Source organism: Phyllobates terribilis, unplaced genomic scaffold (genome assembly GCF_046119375.1).
Source record: "Phyllobates terribilis strain yellow unplaced genomic scaffold, ASM4611937v1 Scaffold_171__1_contigs__length_4068163, whole genome shotgun sequence".
In the NCBI taxonomy this organism is placed as follows: domain Eukaryota; kingdom Metazoa; phylum Chordata; class Amphibia; order Anura; family Dendrobatidae; genus Phyllobates; species Phyllobates terribilis.
This window is the reverse complement of record NW_027362931.1, coordinates 1422772-1448377: the sequence shown is the minus strand read 5'-3', so window position 1 is coordinate 1448377 and position 25606 is coordinate 1422772. Positions and strand designations below refer to the sequence as shown.

Sequence of the window (25606 nt, the reverse complement as noted above, 5' to 3'; positions counted from 1 at the left end):
TAATAAATAGGTATTTTCATATAAAGCTGCATGATCCGGTCATCAGCCCATATGTATAAGTGCAATAATCAAGTATCGAGTGCAGTAATCGTGTGCATGGAGGGTGTGGAGACAGATGAAGAGTAGGGAACAGATTCTGAATAATATTTAGAAGGAGGGGACAAGGGAAAGTTGGTTTACTGAGTAGTTGAGGTGGTCGGCTTGTTTAAAGAGATGGGTTTTTAAAGCGCGATTGAGGACATGGGGGCTAGGCATCAGTCAGATCATCTTGGGTAGAGCATTCCAGAGAACTGGCGCAGCACGAGAGAAGTCTTGGAGACGGAGGTGCGAGGTTCAGATTATGAGGGATGTTAGTCTTAGGTCATTTGTAGAACGGAGGGCACGTGTAGGGCGATAGACAGAGATGAGAAGAGGAGATATAAGGCGGTGCAGAACTGTGGAGAGCTTTGTGGGTGAGAGCGATGAGTTTATATTGGACCCTGTAGCGAATGGGCAACCAGTGTAATGACTGGCACAAGATGGAGGCATCGGTGACGCGGCTGGACAGAAATACGACCCTGGCTGCCGCATTCAGGACGGATTGGAGAGGAGAAAGTTTGGTAAGAGGGAGACCAATCAGAAGAGAGTTGCAGTAGTCCAGACGAGAGTGAATAAGAGCGACAGTAAGAGTTTTAGCAGTTTCAAAGGTGAGAAAAGGTCGGATTCTGGAGATGTTTTTAAGATGCAGGTGACAAGAGCGAGTGAGTGATCGGATATAGGGAGTAAAGGAAAGGTTAGTGTCGAATATGACCCCCAGGCAGCGGCCGTGCTGCTGGGAGTTGTGGTTGAACCATCCAAGGTCATTTCAATGTCAGGTAGAGTTGGGTTAGTAGAGGGGAGAAACACAAGAAGTTCAGTTTTGGAGAGATTCAGTTTAAGATAGAGGGAGGATATGATGTTAGAGACAGTGGACAGACAGTCCTTGGTATTTTGTATTAGGGTAGGGGTGATGTCAGGTGAAGAGGTGTATAGTTGGGTGTCGTCAGCATAGAGATGATACTGGAACCCAAATCTGCTGATTGTTTGTCCAATAGGGGCAGTGTATAGAGAGAAGAGGAGGGGGCCTAGGACTGAGCCCTGCGAGACCCCGATAGTAAGGGGACGAGGAGAGGAAGAGGAGCCGGCAAAAGATACAGTGAAGGAGCGGTCATAGAGGTAGGAGAACCAGGAGAGAACGGTTTCCTTGAGGCCTATAGAGCGGAGCATAGTAAGGATTTGCTGGTGATCCACAGTGTCAAATGCAGCCGAGAGATCCAGGAGAATCAGCAGGGAGCAGTGACCTTTGGATTTAGCTGTTCGTAGATCATTAGAGACTTTAGTGAGGGCAGTTTCAGTGGAGTGTAAGGAGCGGAAACCAGATTGTAGAGGGTCGAGGAGAGAGTTATCTGAGAGATAGCGGATTAGACGGGAGTGGACCAAGCGTTCAAGGAGTTTAGAGATGTAAGGAAGGTTAGAGACAGGTCTGTAGTTAGCAGTGCAGTTCTGGACCAGGGATGGCTTTTTAAGTAAAGGGGTTATGATGGCATGTTTAAATGAGGAGGGAAAGATACCTGAAGAAAGAGAGAGGTTAAATATTTTAGTCAGGTGAGTGGTGACCACCGGTGAGAGAGACTGCAGCAGATGTGAAGGAATGGGGTCACTGTTGCAGGTTATAGGTCGAGAATAAATGAGAAGCTGGGTAACTTCTTCTTCTGTAACAGGCTCAAAGATGGCTAGTGAGCTTGAAGTGCGGCAGGGAAGGGGATCCAGGCACTGAGGAGATTGGGCTGAGATGTCCTGATGGATGTGGTTGATTTTTTCTAGGAAATAAGTGGCCAGATCCTCCCCGCTGAGGTTGGTGATGGGGGCCTGTGCTTTAGGTTTCAGGAGGGAGTTTAAGGTTTCAAAAAGTTGTTTTAGATTGTTGGACAGTGAAGTGATGAGGGTGGGGAAGTAGGATTGTTTGGCCAGATGAAGGGCAGAGTTATAGGTTTTGAGCATGAATTTTTAGTGGATGAAGTCCTCTGCTAAAAGAGATTTTCTCCACTGATGCTCAGTACACCTTGAGCAACGCTGAAGAAAGCGTGTTTGCATTGTGTGCCAGAGCTGCCGTTGTCTGTGTCGGGTCTTTCTGCGTGTAGAAGGTGCTGCTTCATCTAGGGCGCTCTTCAGTGTATTATTGTAGTGTGACAATGCTAAGTCTGGCCAGAAGAGGGAGGAGATGGGGGCTGAAGATGTGTGGAGATTGTCCATAAGCTGCTGGGTATTAATGGTACGTGTGTTCCTATAAGTGAGGTAAGTGGGGGTGTCCCGGGTGAGGAGACAGTTCTTGACAGAGAAGAAAAGAAGGTTGTGGTCCGAGAGCGGGAGAGGGGAGTTAGTAAAGTCATGCAGCGAGCAGAGACGGGAGAAAACCAGGTCCAGAGTATTCCCGTCTTCATGTGTAGGAGAGTTAGTAACCTGTGAGAGGCCGAATGAGGAGGTTAGAGAAAGTAGATGAGAGGCAGATTGGGAGAGGAGATCATTGATGGGGATGTTAAAGTCTCCCATGATGATGGTGGGGATGTCACAGGATAGAAAGTAAGGAAGCCAGTTGGCAAAGTGATCCAGGAACTGGCGGCAGGAGCCTGGAGGGCGATACACAACCGCTACTCACAGGGAGAAGGGTTTGAAGAGTCTGACGGTGTGGACTTCAAAGGAAGGAAGCATAAGTGAGGGAACCGGGGTGGGGCGTGACCTGGAAAGCACATTGTGGTGAAAGGAGCAAACCAACCCCTCCACCCTGTCTATTCTCAGGTCTGGCCATATGTTAAAATTTCAGCCCACCAAATGAGAGAGCAGCAGCTGCGGTGGTGTATGAATGCTGGATCCAGGTTTCTGTAATAGCCAGAAGGTTAAGGGAATTAGAGAGGAAAAAATCCTGAGTGTAAGTTAGTTTGTTACACACAGACCGTGCATTCCAGAAAGCACAATGGAAAGCAATAGGAGAGGGCATGCACTCAATGTTAATAAGATTAGCAGGATTTCTATATGCAGATGGAGGAGAGTGATGTATGCTAGTGCAGGGAGGCCCAGGATTGGGGAAGATGTCACCAGCAACCAGGAGAAGGAGAAAAAAAAGAGAAAGAGCAGGTGGTGCAATGATTTGTATGAATGTTTTGAGTGCTGTATGGAGGTAGTGGATGGTTTGGAGTGGGTGAGAAATATCAGTAGAGCCTCAGAGTTATACATGAGAGAGGGGAGAAGGGAGGGGTGGACATGGAGAGAGTGCACAGAATGTGTTAAAGGGAGGACGAGATGTGAGAAAGCAGAAGTTAAAACAAGTAAGATAATAATCATCGTACCATTTAACTATACGCACCAAAGTCTAAAAAACAAATATCATGATTCACCCACAACACATTCTAATTCTCCTCTGTATATCATAAATGGAAAGGAAAAATTATTGACCTAATTTATATATTATTTATTTTACATTTTTCGCAATCTCCACTTTTAAATCTGTATCTGCTGCCTGCAGTCTATCAGCAGTCAACAAGATTAAATCCAGGGAACACTTATTAATCTGCTCGAATTGATCGCAGAAAGTCCCATCCTCTGAAAACAGAGTGGGGCGCAGATGGACTCGCAGTCCTCGCGATAGGCGTTTTTCTCCACAGTATTCCATTACAGTTGCAGCATGAAGTTCATAGGAGACTCACCTTTTGGATTCTTTTCCCAGTCACGTCTCCTGAAATCACTTGTGGATATTTTGAGAAAGTCCGTAGATATCGTTGTCTGAGACAGAATACCAGGTGATAGAACAAGTGAGTGCTCCTAGGAGAGGAGGCGGTATTAAGAGAAGGTTATTAAGGAGGGAAGCCTTCTGGATATTGACTGTAAATCGTCTGTCTCCTAAAGGCCTGAATCTAGAGTATAATGTGAGTCCGTCAGTAGAGCTGGGGGACAAATGTCCCCTTTCTCTTCTTTCTTCTTGCAGACAGTACAGACACGGTGGTCTCGCTGGAGCGCAGATACCGCATTGTGCACTAACACATCTATGGTTATAGAAATGATCGGGGTCAGGAATGAAGATGAGATTTGATGAAGGTTTTTTATGGATAGAGCAACATTGGATTCCGGGGAAGAAGCTTTCACATTACTATTTGTGGCTTCGGCTCTTATGTTGTGATAATGTCGGTATACTCATTGTTTTTTCAGTATGTAGACAGTGATCAGGTCATAGAAGGGTTATGGGTTTAGAATTGCTTTCATTTGTCATTGGGTGAATATTTTAATATCTGAACGGACGACTAAATTATCAGCATTAGAACATTTTAATAAAAAAATAATAAATAAAATATTAAAAATTCGCCAGACCCTGATCACAAGATGGCACCGAGAACTCTGCACAACAACATGGAGAGGAGGAGATGGCGCGGGAGGATGCTGAGGCTGAGTCGCACCCGGGAGAACCTGAGCCTACGTAAAGACAGGTATCTGTACAACTCCGCTCTGCTATACAAGACACAGACGTATCTCTTAGGCCGGGGTCCCACTAGCGTACGGTATGCGATGCGAGACCCCCCGATGCGATATGCTAATGACACTCGCTGCTGCTCTGCTGCGAGCGGGAGCCGAATGTCAGTGCTCCATGCTCTGATCCTCTCGCACGGCTGCGGAGGGGACGGGGAAATCACTATCTCCATCTCCTCTGCTGCTGGCATTGGCGGGAATCACACTGCACTCGGGTGGTATCTGAGTGCAGCGCGATGTTTCACACGCACCTGTAGATTATATGGATGCGTGCGATCCGATCGGAGCTGGAAAACAAAACGCCGCTGAGCAGAGAATCCGAGGATTACTGGGTACGGACGCAGTCTGGTGTTTTATCAGATTGAAGTGAGAGCGAGCCCTGACTGGGGAAACAGATGAACTTACTATAGATGTGGACCTGATGAGACTACTGGACTTACAGAACCTCCGGGGGCAGAGAAATCCTCATCACTGGAGAAAGCGGCCACTATGTGACGTCAGAGGGAGGAGGAGCCGGAGGAGCGACTGCGCCGGGATCATCTGCAGATCTGGGCGGGGCAATGACCCCTGAGGGGGAGGAGCTGCGGTGACGTCATCACTGTCACATGACCGCAGCCTCATCACAGCTCCTTCACCATTATAATAACTTTATAGTTTATAGAATCATTACAGTCTGTGAGGAAACACTGCGGAGCCAATCACCACCCGAAGCCCCGCCCCCTGATCACATGGCGGTGACGTCACCACAGGTCCTTCACCACTTCTCTCCTGAGCCCCGCCCCCTGATCACATGGCGGTGACGTCACCACAGGTCCTTCACATCTCATGAGCTCCGCCCTCTGATCACATGGCGGTGACGTCACCACAGGTCGTCCCGCTCTCAGTGCAGCAGCCCCGTCCTGGTTGTGCGCAGCTCTTGCTCTCTGGTATCAGCCAGCAGCAGGTTTCCGCTTCCCGCCATTCCGGTGAGATTACAGGGAGGGTTTGTGGTGAATCTGTGAGAGGAGAGTGTGGGGTGAGATCAGAGCTGTTCCTGTGGAGGCTCCTGCTCCATGTGACTGCGGCTCCTCAGTGTTGTATGGGGGATGTGCAGCGGCTCCTCCTCACCTCACCGCCCCCGCTGGAGGTGGAGTTACCACGGTGACCGTCCCCCGCTGGAGGTGGAGTTACCACGGTGACCGCCCCCCGCTGGAGGTGGAGTTACCACAGTGACCGCCCCCCGCTGGAGGTGGAGTTACCACAGTGACCGCCCCCCGCTGGAGGTGGAGTTACCACAGTGACCGCCCCCCGCTGGAGGTGGAGTAACCACGGTGACCGTCCTCCGCTGGAGGTGTAGTTACCACGGTGACCGCCCCCCGCTGGAGGTGGAGTTACCACGGTGACCGTCCCCCGCTGGAGGTGGAGTTACCACGGTGACCGCCCCCCGCTGGAGGTGGAGTTACCACGGTGACCGTCCTCCGCTGGAGGTGGAGTTACCACGGTGACCGTCCCCCGCTGGAGGTGGAGTTACCACGGTGACCGTCCCCGCTGGAGGTGGAGTTACCACGGTGACCGTCCTCCGCTGGAGGTGGAGTTACCACGGTGACCGTCCTCCGCTGGAGGTGGAGTTACCACGGTGACCGTCCTCCGCAGGAGGTGTAGTTACCACGGTGACCGTCCTCCGCTGGAGGTGGAGTTACCATGGTGACCGTCCCCCGCTGGAGGTGGAGTTACCACGGTGACCGTCCCCCGCTGGAGGTATAGCTACCACGGTGACCGTCCCTCGCTGGAGGTATAGCTACCACGGTGACCGTCCCTCGCTGGAGGTGTAGTTACCACGGTGACCGTCCCCCGCTGGATGTGTAGTTACCACAGTGACCGTCCCCTGCTGGAGGTGGAGTTACCACGGTGACCGTCCCCTGCTGGAGGTGGAGTTACCACGGTGACCGTCCCCCGCTGGAGGTGGAGTTACCACGGTGACCGTCCCCCGCTGGATGTGTAGTTACCACGGTGACCGTCCTCCGCTGGAGGTGTAGTTACCACGGTGACCGTCCTCTGCTAGAGGTATAGTTACCACGATGACCGTCCTCCGCTGGCAGTGTAGTTACCATGATGACCATCCTCCGCTGGCGGTGTAGTTACCACGTTGACTGTCCTCTGCTGGCAGTGTAGTTACCACGGTGACCGTCCTCCGCTGGCAGTGTAGTTACCACGATGACCGTCCTCCACTGGCGGTGTAGTTACCATGATGACCGTCCTCCGCTGATGGTGTAGTTACCACGGTGACCGTCCTCCGCTGGCGGTGTAGTTACCACGGTGACCGTCCTCCGCTGGCGGTGTAGTTACCACGGTGACCGTCCTCCGCTGGCGGTGTAGTTACCACGGTTACCGTCCTCCACTGGCAGTTACAACGGTGACCGACCTCCTACGAGGCTGATGATGAGCGGTCAGGTCGGTGGAGGAGGTCGCGGTGGAGTTTGTGGCTTTTCCTCCAGATTCTTCCTGATAAATGTCGGATATTTGGGGCAAAATTCAGTGATTGTCGTTATATCGTCCCCTGTGATCTCCATCTTCTCCTTTATCATGAAGACGCCGGCAGGACTAGATCCCTCCAGCTGATCCAGTGTTCATCCCTCCTTCTCCTGAATGACCCCGAGGATGGACGAGGACGAGACCACCAGAAGATTATTACACTTCACCCTGGAGATCATCTCCCTGCTGAGCGGAGAGGTAACTCCTCTACATTTCTATCAGCTTTATTGTGTTATGTAACAAGTCCGACATCGGGAAGAGGAAATCCAGAAGAGGAAGAGAAGGATTCTTTACTGTAAGAGCAGTGATTGTGTGCAGCTCTCTGCCAGGAGGAGTTGTCATGAGGATTCCCTATAAGAGCTGTAGAGGGGCCTGGATGTCTGTCCTGAGTGTAATAATATTCCAGGTTATGGCCCCAGATTACTGGAGACGGTTATTGATCCCGGGATTTCTACTGATTGTCAGATCTGGAGTCGGGAAGGAATTCTTCTCCCTAAGTGTCTCTCTCCATACACAGGATTACACAATAGTGAGGAAGACACCGGGGGAGGGTGTGACTCCCATCATCCATATCCAAGAGTCAGGAGGGCGGAGCCCGGGCCCCATCACAGAGACTCCCCCGCACCCCCCGATACATGAGAGGAAGAAGAAGAAGATCCTAGAGCTCAGCAACAAGATGATTGAGCTGCTGAGCGGAGAGGTGACTGCTGGGACATTATACAGGACGGCACTGGAGGATTCTGGGTGATGACCGGAGAGGTGACTGCTGGAACATTATACAGGACAGCACTTGAGGATTCTGGGTGATGACCAGAGAGGTGACTGCTGGGACATTATACAAAACAGCACTGGAGGATTCTGGTTGATGACTGGAGCTGACTGCTGGTACATTATGCAATACAGCACTGGAGGATTCTGGGTGATGACTGGAGAGGTGACTGCTGGGACATTATACAGGACAGCACTGGAGGATTCTGGGTGATGAGCGTAGAGGTGACTGCTGGGAGATTATACAGGACAGCACTGGAGGATTCTGGGTGATGAGCGGAGAGGTGACTGCTGGGACATTATACAGGACAGCACTGGAGGATTCTGGGTGATGACTTGAGAGGTGACTGCTGGGACATTATACAGGACAGCACTGGAGGATTCTGGGTGATGAGAGGAGAGGTGACTGCTGGGACATTATACAGGACAGCACTGGAGGATTCTTTGTGATGACCGGAGAGGTGACTGCTGGGACATTATACAGGACAGCAGTGGAGGATTTTGGGTTATGACTAGAGAGGTGACTGCTGGGACATTATAGAGGACAGCACTGGAGGATTGTGGGTGATGACCGGAGAGCTGACTGCTTGGACATTATACAGGACAGCACTGGAGGATTCTGGGTGATGAGCGGAGAGGTGACTTCTGGGACATTATGCATGACAGCACTGGAGGTTTCTGGGTGATGACGGTGTCGTTGTCAGGTTCCTATAAGGTGTCAGGACGTCGCTGTCTATCTCTCCATGGAGGAGTGGGAGTATCTAGAAGGACACCAGGATCGGTACCAGGAGGTGATGATGGAGGAGCTCCGGCCTCTGACATCACCAGGTGAGAGGAGACTCTTGTTGGCTCCGGTGGTCCGGTGGATGTGATGACTTCTCTCGGCCTCGTCCTATAATAGATGATTTTTCTCCAGACTTGCTCTGGTTTTCTCTACATTTTCTCACAGCTTTCATTCCCTGATTATTCTCTTCTGATCTGTGAGTCGCGGTTTCTCCGCTGTCGTCTTCATCAGTCTTGAGTCTTCGTCCTCGGCGGCTTCTTTCAGAAACTTTCACCTTCCTTAGAGCATCGGTCACATTTTGTCTGCAGATGTCCCAACTCTTCTGTCCATTCTCTCCTATGATTTCTTTCGGTACCGGAGTCTGATCGTTACTCAGCAGAGTCGGGGTTAATTTACTGATGATTTTTCACCTAATCTGCTGTCGCTTGTCCATACCTCTGAACTCTGTGTGGCATTGACCTGGTCTCTAATGTGAGCTGCTGTTAACCTGCGATTTCTGAGGCTGGTGACTCGGATAAACTTATCCTCAGAAGCAGAGGTGACTCTTGGTCTTCCTTTCCTGGGGCGGTCCTCATGTGAGCCAGTTTCTTTGTAGCGTTTGATGGTTTTTGCAACTGCACTTGGGGACACTTTCAAAGTTTGCCCAATTTTTCGGACTGACTGACCTTCATTTCTTAAAGTAATGATGGCCACTCGTTTTTCTTTATTCAGCTGCTTTTTTCTTGCCATAAAACGAATTCTAACAGTCTATTCAGTAGGACTATCAGCTGTGTATCCACCAGACTTCTGCACAACACAACTGATGGTCCCAACCCCATTTATAAGGCAAGAAATCCCACCTATTAAACCTGACAGGGCACACCTGTGAAGTGAAAACCATTTCCGGTGACTACCTCTTGAAGGTCATCAAGAGAATGCAAAGAGTGTGCAAAGCAGTCATCAAAGCAAAAGGTGGCTACTTAGAAGAACCTAGAATATAAGACATATTTTCAGTTGTTTCACACTTTTTTGTTAAGTATATAATTCCACATGTGGTAATTCATAGTTTTGATGCCTTCAGTGTGAATGTACAATTATCATAGTCATGAAAATACAGAAAAATCTTTAAATGAAAGGGGTGTCCAAACTTTTGGTCTGTACTGTATGTATATATTTTATTATTTGGCAAAATAATGTATGTGTGTGTGTATATACATATATATAATATATATATACACAGGGTGGTCCAAAAGTAGATGGACAGAAAGTGTAATAAGGTTATGAAGGGGGAGATTTATCAAACTTGGTGTAAAGTGAAACTGGCTGGAAAATTCTATTGAATCAAGTTGTTCCCCAGTTACATCCACAGCCTAATTCACATGACCTTTATTTCCAACAAGATGGGGCCCCTCCACATTATTCAAGAGTGGTCCGCGAGTATCTTGATGAAACATTTCCTAATAAATGGATTGGCTGAAGAGGCCCACTTGATTGGCCGGCACGTTCACCAGACTTGACCCCAATGGATTTTTCTTTTGGGGAGTACTCAAGGACAAAGTTTATAGTCGAAAACCAAAAAGTGTCAGTGATTTGAAAAATTACATAAGAGATGAATTTCAAGAAATTATTACCCAAAGAGACTTGTGCAAAAAAAGTTTGTTAAAGCGAAAGAGGCGACTTCAAAGCTGCGCAAATTGTAATGGAAAACAGTGTGAGCCCCTGCGCTGATAACATTTAAGGGCTTTTGTATTATTGTTCAGAATAAAATGTAATTGTCAATGTTCTGCTTGTGTTAGTAAATATCATTTTATATATAAATCAAAATAAATGTTATTATGTTCTGGCCACCTCATTTTGGACCACCCTGTATGTGTGTATGTATGTATGTGTATATACATATGTGTATGTGTGTGTATATATATATATATATTTTTATACAAAAACATTTGTTCTAATTTTGGGAGGCAAAGCAAAATTAATGGGAACTTCAATCTGAGATCCTGGTCTGGTGGTAATAATTGTAAGTCTCCCTTAAAGGGATGTTTGTTCAGAAGATTATGTATTATGGAGCTTTTCTGTGGAGTCTGACCAGACAATCTCTCCTTGGCTCCTCGTGTGCATCAGTAAGCGTCCATGACCCCGGTGCCTGCTCTCTAGTTGTCCTTTCTACACATTGATAGGTACTAACCGCTGTGTACCGGGTGCTCCCCACAACACCGTCCTTCCGGGTGCTGTGACTTCGTACGTTAGTCGTACATGTGCCTTTTTTCCACCTTTAGAGACAAACGCAGAACTTGCTGCTTATTTAAGTTTTTATACCGAGGCGGATGTTGAGATTTATCTCTATTTAAAGAAGAAGAAAAACACGGTAACCCGTCTTTTAATAGATCAGGTTCTCTCCTCTGAGTGATCCCAGAGGATCCTGTCCAGGAGGGAGGCCGTGTCCTCATGGTGACATCATGAGCTCTCAAAAATACAATCACTGGTAAATGGTCACCGTCCTTCCCCCAATCTCCATACAGTGAATTAGGAGAGAAGAAACCGATGGATGGAAATGTGGAGCTTTCTCCAGCTCCTCTGTGGTTCCATCCCTGGTGGAGATGAAACTTGGAGAAGTTGTGTTTCTTAGTACGGCTCCTTCATCTGACTGATGAGGGTCTTCTCTGTCCCTCTCCTCGGGGTCCTCTTCCTCCGAGTGCAGAGCAGAGAGCATTAGGCTTTGGCCTCGCTGATTATCACTTCATACTTGAGGCCACAATGTGTTGGGTCCTTGGTATCGGGGGTGAGGACCACAACAATGTAATTTATTCCCAGATACATAAACATAGAATTACCAGTTCTGAGAGCCTAGTCTCATATATAGACAGAAGATACAAGGCAGGTCATGTATTCAGTCTCTGTGTCTCCACAGATGGATCCAGGAGGAGAAATCCACCAGAGAGATGTCCCCGTCCTCTGTATCCCCAGGACTGTCCAGAGGAGAATCACAACATCCCGGAGGATCATCATGTAGATGACACTGAAGTCCCCACAACATCTGACCATGAAGTGATGGGACCTGAGCTCATCTTAAATTTTTCTTTTTAGGGTGAAGATCTGATTGATATTAAGGTTGAGGTTATACATGGAGCACAAAAGGTGACCGCCATATGGGCCGATCAGCAGGGTGAGGAGGGGAGACTGTCATGTCGGTTCTGTGGTCATCTACTACTACTCCCATCATCTCATGATCACATGACACAATCTACAGTGGCATGTAAAAGTTTGGGCACCCCTGGTCAAAATTACTGTTATTGTGACCAGTTGAAGATGAAATGATCTCTAAAAGACCTAAAGTTAAAGATGACACATTTCCTTTGTATTACCCTTGGACATTTGTGTGCTCAGATAACTTTGACCAATGATTCAGACCTTACTTGGCCTGTTAGGGTAAGGGCTCATTCCCTATCATCGTTAGGAAAGTCCAGCTTTATAAAAACCCTGCCTACTCTAACAATGTGCCAAAAAACAGCAGCCATGGCTTCTTCTAATCCACTGTCTAGCACTCTGAAAATGGTGGAGGCCCACAAAGCAGGAGAAGGCTATGAGCAAAGCGTTTTCAATTTGCCCTTTCCTCGGTTCAAAATGTAATAAAGAAATGGTAGTTAACAGAAACAGTGGAGGTCAAGATAAGGTCTGGAAGACCAAGCTAATTTTCAGTAGGATTGCTAGAGAGGCAAATCAGAACCCCCGCCTGACTGCAAAAGACCTTCAGAAAGATTTAGCAGACTCTGGAGTTGTGGTACATTGTTGTACTCTTCAGAGACACCTGCACAAATATGGCCTTCATGGAAGAGTCATCAGAAGAAAACCTCTCCTGCGACCTCACCATTAAATTCAGCGTCAGAAGTATGCAAAAGTACATCTAAGAAGGTCTGATGCATTTTGGAAACAAGCAATGATCAAAGTTGTGTGGAGAAAAAAGTGCACAAAATTTTGGGAAAAGAACATCTCGCCAACCATTAAGCATGGTGGTGGATCAATCATGCCTTGGGGTTGTGTTGCAGCCACTGGCACAGGGAACGGGTAGAGGGAAGAATGGATTCCATGAAATTTCAGCAAATTCTTGATGCAAACATAACACCATCTGCAAAAAAGCTGGAGGTGAAAAGAGGATGGCAAATGATAATGATACTAAACACACGTCAAAAGGCGCAAGCTGAAGGTTTTACAATGGCCCTCATAGTCCCCTGATTTGAACATCATTGAAAATCTGTGGCTAGACCTCAAAATAGCAGAGAATGCAAGACGACCCAAGAATCTCACAGAACTGGAAGAATTCTCCAAAGAAGAATGAATGAATGAAAATCCCTCAATCAAGAATTGAAAGACTATAGTCTGCTACAAAAAGCATTTACAAGCTGTGATACTTTCAAAAGGGGGCGCTACTAGCTACTAACCTTGCCGGGTGCCAGAACTTTTGCATTTGCCCATTTTCCCTTATTGAATTTTTTTTTAAATGTAAAAGATGAAAATATATATAATTTATTATTTATTGTTTTGCCTAAAATACAAAGGAAATGTCATCTGTAACTTTAGGCCGTTTAGAGATTATTTCATCTTCAATTTAACTGTTCACAATAACAGTAATTTTGACCATTGGTGCCCAAACTTTTACATGTCACTGTATTCCGTCACTATGTGTTTCCTACAGATGGACTCGTGGAAAGAAATCCACCAGAGAGATGTCCCTGTCCTCTGTATCCCCAGGACTGTCCAGAGGAGAATCACAACATCCCGGAGAGTCATCAGGTAGACGGTGCTGAGCCCTGTACCGGATCTGTATATGGGGAACATTTCTGATCGAGGTCATAGATGTCACAGATTTTGGTGGTTTCTTGTATTGTGCTGATTGTTACATCTGATATATCAGGAGGAAGATCCAACTAAGAATAAAGTGAAGGACGAGACAGAAGAAGAAGCGATGACGAGGAGGGATCAGCCGTGTGTGAGTGACGTGAAGGAGAAGATTCCGGGAGATGTTTCCACAGGTGTGTAATAATGACCGGCGTGTGACGATGATGACTGGCGTATGACAATGATGATTGGCATGTGACTATGATTAGCGGTGAGTGATGATGATGACTGGCGTATGACGATGATGATTGGCATGTGACTATGATTAGCGGCGTGTGATGATGATGACTGGCGTATTACGATGATGATTGGCATGTGACTATGATTAGCGGCTTGTGATGATGATGACTGGCGTATGACGATGATGATTGGCATGTGACTGATTAGCGGCGTTTGATGATGACAGGCGTATGACGATGATTATTGGCATGTGACTATGATTAGCGGCGTATGATGATGATGACTGGCGTATGACGATGATGATTGACATGTGATTATGATTAGCGGCGTGTGATGTTGATGACTGGCGTATGACGATGATGACTGGCATGTGACCATGATTAGTGGCGTGTGATGATGATGACTGGCGTATGATGATGATGATTGGCATGTGACTATGATTAGCGGCGTGTGATGATGATGACTGGCGTATGACGATGATGATTGGCATGTGACTATAATTAGCGGCGAGTGATGATGACTGGCGTATGACGATGATGATTGGCATGTGACTATGATTAGCGGCGTGTGATGATGATGACTGGCGTATGACTATGATGATTGGCATGTGACTATGATTAGCGGCATGTGATGATGATGACTGGCGTATGACGATGATGATTGGCATGTGACTATGATTAGCGGCGTGTGATGATGATGACTGGCTTATGACGATGATTGGCATGTGACTATGATTAGCGGCGTGTGATGATGATGACTGGCGTATGACTATGATGATTGGCATGTGACTATGATTAGCGGCTTGTGATGATGATGACTGGCGTATGACGATGATGACTGGCATGTGACTATGATTAGCGGCGTGTCATGATGACTGGCGTATGACGATGATGATTGGCATGTGACTATGATTAGCGGCTTGTGATGATGATGACTGGCGTATGATGATGATGACTGGCATGTGACTATGATTAGCGGCTTGTGATGATGATGATTGGCATGTGACTATGATTAGCGGCGTGTGATGATGATGACTGGCGTATGACGATGATGATTGGCATGTGACTATGATTAGCGGCGTGTGATGATGATGACTGGCGTATGGCGATGATGATTGGCATGTGACTATGATTAGCGGCGTGTGATGATGATGACTGGCGTATGACGATGATGACTGGCATGTGACTATGATTAGCGGCGTGTGATGATGATGACTGGCGTATGATGATGATGACTGGCATGTGACTATGATTAGCGGCGTGTGATGATGATGACTGGCGTATGACGATGATGATTGGCATGTGACTATGATTAGCGGTGTGTGATGATGAAGACTGGCGTGTGACGATGATGATTGGCATGTGACTATGATTAGCGGCACCTGACGATGACCGGTGTGTGATATTGTATGAAGTCTCCGGTGCAGTGAAGCTTTATCCGCCGTCCACATCACAGCAGAAGCGTCCGGTGATGGCGCGGCTGCTCTTGTACAGAGTCCGGTTGCGCACCGATGAATAACTGGGCCGCATTCACACCTCTTCTTAATGATTTAATAAGCACATTTTTAATTTTCCTAATTGTGTTTTTTAATATTACTTCCATCTTTTACTTCCATATTATTCTTACACAAGTCTCATGCTGCCATATAAATGACTGAGCTTGCGATTCGGACAGAACCCCGGGGGAAGATTCCGTATAATGAGGCGCTGTGGACGCCGTCTGGCCTATGATCCAGTGATGTCCATCTTTTTCAGCGTGCATAAAAGCGCAGTCGACCAGAGGCTAGACGGAGTCCGGTGTAACTCTGCTGCCTCATTATTCTGAATGGATCCCTCGGGGGTGTCATCTGAATCATGTATTTTGTAGATTTAGATGGAAACCCCGATGTACAGTGGGTACGGAAAGTATTCAGACACCTTTACATTTTTCACTCTTTGTTTCATTGCAGCTATTCGGTAAGTTCTAAAAAGTTCATTTTTTTCTCATTATAGTACACTCTGCACCCCATCTTGACTGAAAAAAAACAAGAAATGTAGAAATTTTTGTAAATTTATTTAAAAAAAAACCAACTGAAATATCACATGGTCATAAGTATTCAGACCCTTTGCTCAGTATTGAGTAAAAGCCCCTTTTGAGCTAGTACAGCCATGAGTCTTCTTGGGAATGATGCAACAAGTTTTTCACCCCTGGATTTGGGGATCCTCGGCCATTCCTCCTTGCAGATCCTCTCCAGTTCCATCAGGTTGGATGGTGAACGTTGGTGGACAGCCATTTTCAGGTCTCTCCAGAGATGCTCAATTGGGTTTAGGTCAGGGCTCTGGCTGGGCCAGTCAAGAATGGCCACAGAGTTGTTCTGAAGCCAATCCTTTGTCATTTTAGCTGTGTGCTTAGGGTCGTTGTCTTGTTGGAAGGTGAACCTTCGGCCAAGTCTGAGGTCCAGAGCACTCTGGTCGAGGTTTTCATCCAGGACTTCTCTGTACTTGGCTACTTTCTTGTTTCCTTCAGTTGCAACCAGTCATCCTGTCCCTGCAGCTGAAAAATACCCCCATAGCATGATGCTGCCTCCACCATGTTTTACTGTTGGGATTGTATTAGGCAGGTCAGGAGCAGTGCCTGGTTTTCTCCACACATACCGCTTAGAATTATCACCAAAAAGTTCTATCTTCGTCTCATCAGACCAGAGAATCTTATTTCTCATAGTCTGTGAGTCGTTCATGTGTTTTTGAGCAAACTCTATGCGGGCTTTCATATGTCTTGCACTGAGTAGAGGCTTCCATCTGGCCACTCTGCCATAAAGGCCCGACTGCTGGAGGGCTGCAGTGATCGTTGACTTTTGTGGAACTTTCTCCCATCTCCCTACTGCATCTCTGGAGCTCAGCCACAGTGATCTTCAGGTTTATCTTTACCTCTCTCACCAAGGCTATTCTCCCACGATTGCTCAGTTTGGCTGGATGTCCAGGTCTAGGAAGACTTCTGGTGGTCCCAAACTTCTTCCATTTAAGGATTATGAAGGCCACTGTGCTCTTAGGAACCTTGAGTGATGCAGAAATTCTTTTGTAACCTTGGCCAGATCTGTGCCTTGCCACAATTCTGTCTCTGAGCTTCTTGGGCAGTTCCTTTGAGCTCATGATTCTCATTTGGTCTGACATGCACTGTGAGCTGTGAGGTCTTATATAGACAGGTGTGTGCCTTTCCAAATCAAGTCCTATCAGTTTAATTAAACACAGCCGGACTCCAATGAAGGAGTAGAACCATCTCAAGGAGGATCACAAGGAAATGGACAGCATGTGACTTAAATATGAGTGTCTGAGCAAAGGGTCTGAATACTTATGACCATGTGATATTTCAGTTTTTCTTTTTTAATAAATCTGCAAAATTGTCTGCATTTCTGCTTTTTTTCAGTCAAGATGGGGTGCAGAGTGTACTTTAACCCCTTAACAACATCTGACGTACTAATACGCGTCTGTGCCCTGGGACTTAAGAGCCAGATCCGTATTAGTACGTCATCGCGATCGCGCGCGCACACAGGCTGTGCGAGCGCATCGCCGCTGTGTGTCAGCTGATTGTCACAGCTGACACCCGGTACTATGTGCAGGGAGCGGTCCTGCACCGCTCCCAGCACATTATCCCCTGCGATGCTGCGATCGAAGTCGATCGCGGCATTGCGGGGGCAAGGGGAGGTGATCGCCGATACTCACCTTCTCTTCCGGCTTCCAGCGCAGTCTGCAAAGGCTTCCCGGGTGTTGCCATGACGACCCGATGTCGTCATGACAACATCCGGGTCATCAGACAGCAGGAAGATTGTTTGGACATGCGCAGTGCATCTCCAAACAATCTTCACACTGTGCAGCGCTGATAGCCTGCATAGCACAGGGATGGTGCTGCATTCCTGTGCCATGCAGGCGATCAGGGAAAAAAAAGTGAAAGTCCCAGAGTTGAACAAAGTAATAAAGTGTATAAACTGTCTGAAAGTGGAAAAAAAAAATTAAAAAAAATTGCAAAAATATAAAAATAAATAAATAAAAAATAATCCACCAAAAATAAAAATATAATGTACCCATCAATAAATATTATTATAAAAAAAAAAAAACAATAAAAGTACACATATTTGGTATCGCCGCGTCCGGAACAACCTGACCTATAAAACTGTCCCACTAGTTAACCCCTTCAGTGAACACGGTAAAAAAAAAAAAAAAAAACGAAGCAAAATACAGTGCTTTATCACCATACCGCCAAACAAAAAGTGGAATAACACGCGATCAAAAAGACGCATATAAATAAAAATGGTACCGCTGAAAACGTCATCTCGTCCCGCAAAAAACAAGCCGCCATACAGCTCCATCAGCCGAAAAATAAAAAAGTTATAGCTCTCAGAATAAAGCGATGCTAAAAAATATTTTTTTCTATAAAATAGTTTTTATTGTGTATAAGCGCCAAAACATAGAAAAATGATACAAATGTGGTACCGCTGTAAACGTACTGACCCGAAGAATAAAGCTACCTCACCAATTTTACCACACGCGGAACAGAATAAAAAAAAAAAAAAAAAACAATTCCTGAATTGTTGGTTTTTGTTTATTCTGCCTCCCAAAAATCGGAATAGAAAGCGATCAAAAAATGTCACGTGCCTGAAAATGGCACCAATAACAACGTCAAGTCATCCCGCAAAAAACGAGCCGTCACATGACTGTCTGCCAAAATCTGGAAAAATTATAGCTCTCAAAATATGGCGATGCAAAAAGTAGATTTTACAAAAAATGCGTCTTTTAGTGTGTGACAGCTGTCAGTCATAAAAACCCCATATGATTCTGGCATTGCTGTAATCACACCGACCTGAAGAATAAAGTCGTCTAATCACTTATACCGCACAAGGAACGGCGTCAAAAATAAACTCTTGGGTTAGGATTGGGCTAGGGTTAGGGCTGGGTTTGGGGCTAGGGTTGTGCTGGGGCTAGGGTTGTGCTGGGGCTAGGGTTGTGCTAGGGCTAGGGTTGTGCTATGGTTAGGGTTGTGCTAGGGTTAGGGCTGGGGTTGGGATTTTTTTCAAAAGTAAGAAAAAAAGATGACGATATGGCGACTAGTGTTGAGCGCAAGTGCTCGCTACTTGAGTTTGCATCCGGTGCTCTGGTATGCATTGAGTATCGTGGGTATTTGAGTGACATGCTCGAGTCTCTGCCCCATATGCTTCGCGGCCAAAAAAACTTTACGGGGATTGCCTGCCATGCACGAGCGATCCCCGCATGTTTTTTTTTGGGTGTCTAATAACCGTGAAACATGCGGAGCAGGGACTCGAGCATGTCACTCGAGCACACGCTGTACATGGTGCATACCTGAGTACCCGATGCAAACTCAAGTAGCGAGCACTTGCGCTCAAGAATAATGACAACTTATTCAATATGATGACCTAATGTAAACAAATTCTGTGCCGTACCTCTGGGTTCAAAATGTTCACTATACACCTTAATAAAATCCTTGAGGGGTATAGTTTCCAAAATGGGGTCACTTGTGGGGGAGCTCCAATGTTTGGGCACACAGGGACTCTCCAAACGCAACATGGTGTCCGCTAACAAATTGTCGGCTCAAATTGTTAGCGGACACCATGTTGCGTTTGGAGAGCCCCTGTGTGCCCAAACTTTGGAGCTCCCCCTCAAGTGACCACATTTTGGAAACTAGACCCCCCAAGGCACCTATCTAGATGCATAGTGAGCACTTGGAACCCCCAGGTGCTTCACAAATTGATTCGTAAAAATGAAAAAGTGAAAAAAAAAACACTTTTTCATTTTTATGAATCAATTTGTGAAGCACCTGGGGTTCCAAGTGCTCACTATGAATCTAGATAGGTGCCTTGGGGGGTCTAGTTTCCAAAATGGGGTCACTTGTGGGGGAGCTCCAATGTTTGGGCACACAGGGACTCTCCAAATGCAACATGATATCCGCTAACAAATTGTCGGCTCAAATTGTTAGCGGACACCGTGTTGCGTTTGGAGAGCCCCTGTGTGCCCAAACTTTGGAGCTCCCCCACAAGTGACCCCATTTTGAAAACTAGACCCCCCAAGGCACCTATCTAGATTCATAGTGAGCACTTGGAACCCCAGGTGCTTCACAAATTGATTCATAAAAATGAAAAAGTGTTTTTTTTTTCACTTTTTCATTTTTACGAATCAATTTGTGAAGCACCTGGGGGTTCCAAATGCTCACTCTGCATCTAGAATGGTGCCTTGGGGGGTCTAGTTTCCAAAATGGGGTCACTTGTGGGGGAGCTCCAAAGTTTGGGCACACAGGGGCTCTCCAAACACAACATGGCGTCCGCTAATTATTCAAGCAAATTTTACAATCAAAAAGTCAAATGGCGCTCCTTCCCTTCCGAGCCCTGCCGTGCGCCCAAACAGTGTTTTTTCCCCAAATATTCGGTATCTGCGTACCCAGGGGAAATTGCACAACAAATTTTGGGGTCCATTTTTTCTTGTTACCCCTGTGAAAATAAAAAAAATTGGGTCTAAAGTAACATTTTTGTGAAAAAAGTTAAATGTTCATTTTTTTCTTCCACATTCAAAAAATTCCTGTGAAGCACCTGAAGGGTTAATAAAGTTCTTGAATGTGGTTTTGAGCACCTTGAGGGGTGCAGTTTTTAGCATGGTGTCACTTTTGGGTATTTTCTGTCATAAAGACCTCTCAAAGTGACTTCAAATGTGATGTGGTCCCTAAAAAAATGGTTTTGTAAATTTTGTTGGAAAAATGAGAAATCGCTGGTCAACTTTTAACCCTTATAGCTCCCTAACAAAAAAAAATTTTGGTTCCAAAATTGTGCTGATGTAAAGTAGACATGTGGGAAATGTTATTTATTAACTCTTTTGTGTGACATATCTCTCTGATTTCAGGGCTTAAAAATTCAAATTTTGAAAATTGCAAAATTTTCAAAATTTTCGCCAAATTTCTGTTTTTTTCACAAATAAACGCAAGTGATATCGAAGAAATTTTTCCACAATCATGAAGTACAATATGTCACGAAAAAACAATCTCAGAATCAGGGGGATCCGTTGAAGCGTTCCAGAGTAATTACCTCATTAAGTGACAGTGGTCAGAATTGTAAAAATTGACCTGGTCATTAACGTGCAAACCACCCTCGGGGCTTAAGGGGTTAATGAGAAAAATAAATGAACTTTTTAGAATTTACCAAATGGCTGCAATGAAACAAAGAGTGGAAAATGTAAAGGGGTCTGAATACTTCCCGTACCCACTGTAAGTGTTCAGCGTACAGCACAGGATAAATATGATCCAAAATGTTCTGTACCCCAAAGTGCCACCATTAAGAGCTTCTACTCAACCCACAAAAAACAAGTCCCCACTCAGGTTCATCATCTGTAAACAGTAATATAGGGGGTGTCCATATTACTGGAAGCACAAAGGCTCTGGAAAAGTGACTTGGCTCCCACTTAAAGAAATTCAGTGACATCTGCGCTCCCAAATCCAAATGCCCCCTCCTCCTGAGCCCCACAGTGTGCAGTTAGCATCCACATGTTTGGCATTACTGTAGCGAGGAGAGACAATTTATTTCTACAGAAAGCACTAGCTGGGAATCATGTACTGGGCGCTACAACGTAAGGGCTCTGCAATGTACCGGACACTACAATGTACTGGCCACTATAAGGGAATATTTGCATTTTCACTTCGCAACATCCATTACTGTTCTTTTCTGGAAAGCACCCATGGAGTCAAATTCATCACTACACCTGTAGATACATTTCCATAGGGTGTAATTTCCAAACTGGTGTCACTTGAGGGGGGATTCTGCTCTTCTGCCACTTAGGGGCTTTGTATATGGAGTCTGCAAACTGTTCTACTAAAGTTTGTTCTCCAAGAGTAAAATATTGCTCCTTCCCTCCCGAGTCTCGCCATGTGGCTAAGCAGTACTGTACAGACACATATGGGGTATTGCCCCGTTCAGCAGAAATTGTATAACAAATTATGTGGTCATCTTTACCCATTTTCCCTTGTGAAAATGTAAAATCTGGGGCTAAAATAACATTATAGTGGTAAAAATTTAATTTTTTTTTTCTTCACTGTTCAATTGTATAACATTTTGTGTATCACAATTACCTTGCATTCATTGGGAAAGTGAGCGGTGGATTCTGGATGTGACGCGCGGGGAAACCCCACCCACAGCCCGGCATCCACCGCGGGGATCGCATCACCGAGTCACGCCTCACTTGACGTGACATCAGGAGAAGCAAGAGCCGGCTGCAGCCGGGGATCGCGTGATGCCGGTGAGTGGCCAGCGATAGCGCCGCTCGCAGCCAATAAAGACAAAGCAAGGTAATTAGAAAAAATCTTCTCTCAACGGGTTAATTACATTGGGGGCATTTTTAATAGTAGTGGACATCTTCTTTAATTGCGTGGACAATTTTCTATATTAAGGCCAAGATACGAAGCTTGAGAGAGTGAAATGGCACCGGAGGTACATTAAGGGAACCTGTCATCAGTAATTACCACTTAAATAACTATTTGCTGTCTAATCTCTGCCACCCCTGACTTGTGCGAATGTCACCAGTTTATAAGTGTCATTCACTTTACCTGTCATTGTGTTAATGTTATGGCATGTAGTTGTCCTCCTTATTCCCGGTACTTTTACTGACGAGGGTCTTCATTGTGAGATCCAAAAAATACATTTAGAAATCTCTTTTGTGTTGAAAAAAAACCTCAGATCTAATTTATCTTTCATCCTAATAGGAAATCCTTGTGAGAATAACGGTTCATCACTAAATTGTAAAAAAGAAGATCTTATGAAGCACTCTAATGGAGAAAACCTCATCACCCTTCCTGCACCTCCTGGACTTCACAGCGCTTCACTTTCTTATAATCCTCCTGATCATGAGGAATCATCTAATGAGCAATCTCGCATTATTACCAAAAGTCCAGGTGGCAAAGTGGATTCAAGATTTCAGTGTGACAAGCAATTTACAAAAAGCTCAGATTTTTTAACACACAGAAAACACAAAGGAAAAAAGCCATACTCCTGTTCAGAATGTGGGAAATGCTTTACATATAAATCAAAATATGTTATACATGAGAGAATTCACACAGGAGAAAAGCCATTTTCATGTTCGGAATGTGAGAAGTCCTTCAAACATAAAGGGTATCTTATTACACATCAGAGAATTCATACAGGAGAGAAGCCATATTCATGTTCGGAATGTGGGAAATGTTGTAGAAGTAAATCAGACCTTGTTAAACATCAAAGAATTCACACATGAGAAAAACCTTTTTCATGTTTACAATGTAGTAGGTGCTTTCCAGATCAATCACAACTTGTTATACATCAGAGAATTCACACAGGAGAAAGCCGTATTCATGTTCAGAATGTGGGAAATCTTTTACTTGTAAATCAAGTCTTACTACACATGAGAGAATTCACACTGGAGAGAAGCCGTATTCATGTTCAGAATGTGAAAAGTCGTTCACAAATAACTGGAGTCTTATTAACCATCAGAGAATTCATACAGGAGAGAAGCCATTTTCATGTTCGGAATGTGGGAAATGTTGTAGAAGTTAATCAGACCTTGTTAAACATCAAAGAATTCACACAGGAGAAAAACCTTTTTCATGTTTACAATGTAGAAGATGCTTTCCAGATAAATCACAACTTGTTATACATCAGAGAATTCACACAGGAGAAAAGCCGTATTCATGTTGAGAATGTGGAAAGTCCTTCACAGGTAAAGGAAGTCTTATTATACATCAGAGAATTCACACAGGAGAGAAGCCATATTCATGTTCGGAATGTGGGAAATGTTTTACATTTAAATGGAGTCTTATTACACATCATAGAATTCACACAGGAGAGAAGCCATATTCATGTTCAGAATGTGGGAAGTCCTTTACATATAAAAGGAGTCTTATTCCACATCAGCGAATTTACACAGGAGAGAAGCCATATTCATGTTCAGATTGTGGGAAATGCTTTAGAAATAAAGGGAATCTTATTACACATCAGAGAAATCACACAGGAGAAAAAACATTTTCATGTTCACTATGTGAGAAGTCCTTCACAAATAAAGGGAGTCTTATAACACATCAGAGAATTCACACAGGAGAAAAAACATTTTTGTGTTCACTATGTGGGAAGACCTTCACAGCTAAAGGGCATCTTAGTAGACATCAGAGCATTCATACTGGAAAGTCGCCATATTCATGCTCAGAATGTGGGAAGTGTTTTAGTTATAAATCAGATCTTGTTAAACATCACCGAATTCACACAGGAGAAAAGCCGTATTCATGTCCAGAATGTGGGAAATGCTTTACAGAGAAATCAACACTTGTGACACACAAGAAAATTCACACAGGAGAGCAGCCGTATTCATGTTCAGAATGTGGGAAATCTTTTATACATAAATATCAACTTGCTGCACATAAGAGAATTCATACAGGAGAAAACACATTTTCATGTTCAGAATGTGGGAAATGTTTTATATATAAATCGGAACTTGTTATACATCAAAGAATTCACACAGGAGAGAAGCCGTATTCATGTTCATTCTGTGTGAAATGCTTTACTAAAAAAAATTATCTTGTGCAGCATGAGAGAAGTCACACAGGAGAGAAGCCGTATTCATGTTCAGAATGTGGGAAATCTTTTATACATAAATCGCACCTTGTAAAACATGAGAGAAGTCATACGGGAAAGAAAGTGTAATTATGTTCACTGTGTTTTATAAAGTTTAATAAACATTGTTCAGCATAAATGAGTACACCCCCTTTGATGAGTAAGATTTTATTTAATAGCTCACTGAACACAAGATCAATTTCTAAAATTTTGCCAACACTAAGTTTCATAGAACATTTTTTTGTAATCAAAACATGAAAGTAAGGGTAATAATATAACTCTCATTAGAAAATCTTCAGTTTTACTCAAATTAGTTAATGCAAAAATGAGTACACCCCACATAAAAAGCTACTACATCTATTATTTTGTATGGCCTCCATAATTTTAAAGGACGGCCCCAAGTTTTCTAGGCCTGGAATGAACAAGTTAGTGACAATACTATATCTATCTTTTATCTCTTTTTCAATAACGAGCTCTTAGAGCCTGGATGCTGGATGGAGCGATGACAACTTGTCTCTTCAGAATTCCCCATAGGTGTTTGGTTGGGTTCAGATCAGGAGACACTTGGCCACTGAATCACTGTCACCCTGTTCTTCAGAAATGTAACAGTGGCCTACCAAGGGAACAGAGTGATGGCAGCATCTTCTCTTTCACTACAGAGCAGAACATCTGTAAATTCAAGATCCCATCAATGAAATGTAGCTCCTCATGCAGCCCCACCACCAGGTCTCACTGTAGACACCATGCATTCTCATTGTATTCCTCACCTCTTCAATGTCATACAGTTTTGAAGCCATCAGTTCCAAAAAAAACCCATTTATTTTGGTCTCATCACTCCAGAGTATAAAGTCCCAGGAGTCTTCATATGTTTCCGCATGTGTCCTGGCAGATTGTAGGGCGGCTTTTTTGTGCATGGGATTTAGGAGAGGCTTTCTATGTGGACAACACCCATGTCTGCCATTCCTCTATAGAGAAAAATTGTCTTCTCTTAGCTCATCTCTCAATGCTTGGATGAAAAATCACAGTTGGGAAGGAATGGACGGGACAAAGAAAGTTACTGATGTTATGGAGACCCTCTTTGCTTTAAGGAGAACTTTGGAATAGACAGCAAAAGGGTCTTCACATTGCCAGCGAGATTCAAATTAAGATACTTCATTGTTACAACTGAACAGAAAACCGAAAACAGCCTTATCAGTAACAAACACATTTCCCTTGGCCCAAGGTAAAAACCTTCTCAGGGACTTAACAGGAAGCCAGTATCTTAATCAGATATTTCACAATGTATGTCTTAAACACTCAAGCAGAGGCCTCATGGAATAGATGGTTTATATAAATTGATTTTCTAATTAACCCCT

At 44.9% G+C, this 25606-nt stretch overlaps 1 pseudogene; it reads left to right on the top strand.

Moving 5' to 3' along the window:
- LOC141212354 (uncharacterized) overlaps positions 1-24345 on the top strand; it is a 112955-nt pseudogene extending 88610 nt beyond the window's left edge.
- The last annotated feature ends 1261 nt before the right edge of the window (positions 24346-25606 follow it).